Here is a 2610-nt window from a genome sequence, read left to right as displayed (position 1 = left end):
TGAGAACATCCATATATAAAGGGTTGGAGAATACAACTTTAGGTTTTGTCTAATAATTGCAATATAGTTGTCGGTGACTTGGTGTCCTTTGAATTGTAGTTTGGTCATTATAATCTCAATTCACTTGTGTTTCCATACATCAACATATGATTATGAAATTCCCAAATCGATAGTGATCGATGATGCTTCATAATCCCTGTTCTCATTACTTTATATGTTTAAGATGAATGACAACATATATGAAGGAAAAGATGTTGGTTATAATGATCTCCGAATGTGAAGGAGAAGAAGACTTCATAGAAAAAACAATACAACTGTAAAAAATGACTATGAAGAAGAATTAAGGTTTAATCTATTAAAAAAACAAGCCAAAAGAAAATCCTCAAAAACAATAACATAAATTTTGTTCTATGGTATGTGCATTGTTGGTTCGTTATTTAGCAATAAACAAGTATCTTACATTTAACTTGTAAACGATTACTTTAATATAGAATAAACAAGTATCTTACATTTAACTTGTAAATGATTACTTTAATATATAATATATCAATAGAGAAATAACTATTACATACAATTATAACCAAATAGACATAAAATAGGAATAACAACATAAAGAATATTGGGAAGAATATGCTAGATAAGTTTGCCTTGGAGAACGAGCCTCGGGGTGCATTCACTTCGCCATTATTGTTAAACATTGTTATTTATATCTAATCTCTATATGGTAATATATATCATCAATAATCGTCTGCTTTTTATGATTTTGAGACATATGGCATTACATATAGCCGATCATGAATATGGTGAAAGTCCAAATATCGTCAAGTATATCATAGTTACTTGTTGTCTCATACAGCATGTGATGAGTAGGGACACAAGATACATAAAAAGAATTTAAATAGGTAAATATTGCATTTGGATGAATATGAAGCGTTCATTTAATTCTTATTGTTGCACATAAAGCAAACAAACAACTTATAAGGATTAATGCATTTGTAATCATTGTACAATATATTATCATTGAGTTACAAGATGTTTATAACTAATATTATAGAATCTTCAAGGAATTTGGTCGTCTCTATTCTCATAAGATCATCTAAACAAATATCATCATGAACCAACTACATTGGTACCTTATAATTTTTAAACATTATAGTAAGTGGGAGTAAGTGGGACAGATGATCTCCCTATTGATGGTCGAGAGAATGTGTTTTAGGGTACTGTATTATTTAACTACTTTTTTTTGTAATGTAACTGTTCGTTCTCTAGTATTATTGTTTGGTGATAATTTTTTATGATTGTGTGTAAAAACATAAATAAAAGTAGAGATCCAATTTCATAAACCTTTGATTCCATAATAAGAGCATTTGTCATAAACAATCAGTTGTCTTGTACCCAAGTAAAAATCCATATATACTCATATGTGAAACTAGGTAGTAATCTAGTATCAATTCACTTCCATTGCTTCTCGATCTTGCATCATACCTATCAATTACCAACATTTACATTCGTCATCATTAAAAGAGTTCTACAATCATTCCATATCATTCTTTAGGTTTTTTATTACCGTTTATTTGTTACATAATCACCAACTTTTCATATTTAGACAATTTACTGTCAGATTTTTCAGATTTTGTATTAAATTGTAGCTAGGTAGCTCACATATTGTATAGTATAAAGATGTACCTAAAGTCATAAACTAATTACATCACAAGGATTTCGAGTACAACACATCATTTGTGTCATATACTTAGTAAATAACAACTTACTTTATTTTTCTTTTTACCGAAATAATCTAGCAATTGATTTTTAATTCTCATAAACATGCCATGACTATATTATTCTAATTCATCTGACATTATTATAATACCTAAACATATATCATAAATATTTAAACTAATTTGGGGCAAATTTTTCATATTTTGACCATTTAACCGTATTTCTTTATTTTCATATTTTACTTTAGAGTAAATTACATGAATGGTCCATGTGGTTTGGGGTAGTTTGCATGTTATTTTCCATGAATTTTTTCTAACTCGGGTCATCCTTACGGCATGTTTTGTTTATGTATTAGTCCATACCAAGCATGAAATGTTATTAATACTCTTTCTTATTCTTTTTAATAATATTATATTATTAGAAAAAAAAACATATAAAAATACATATAGGTGCCATTCGATCCCATCCAACACTTCTGAAAGGCTGAAACCTCAACCTCAACCTCAAATGATGTATCGATTTCATCTATCTTTGAAACCACATTACCAGATGCCACATACACTGTCCCCGGAAGATTTACATGCGACGACGAAACCACCACTGACTACTTGACCCTCGAGCCTCTCTGTGTGTGTGTATCTTTCTCATTTCAACTTCTCTAACAACAAAAAGTCATTGTCGGTTAGATCGAAGGTTTCATCGCAAGTAGATCTTTGATTTTTTCGCTTGAGGTTTAATTTAAGATTCATCGCAAGTTAATCTGAAACTCAAACCCGCTTGAGGTTTAGTTGGAGATGCTTGTCGTCAAGATCTCTCTTTTTCTTTTTCTATCTATCTCTCTCACACACACATACAATCTCTTTGTCTCTCTCTCTCTCTCTCTCTCTCTAT

Source organism: Lactuca virosa, chromosome 1 (genome assembly GCF_052849685.1).
Source record: "Lactuca virosa cultivar CGN04683 chromosome 1, Lactuca_virosa_CGN04683_v6, whole genome shotgun sequence".
NCBI classification, from domain to species: Eukaryota; Viridiplantae; Streptophyta; class Magnoliopsida; order Asterales; family Asteraceae; genus Lactuca; species Lactuca virosa.
The sequence above is the reverse complement of the archived record's forward strand: the minus strand, read 5'-3'. Positions refer to the sequence as shown.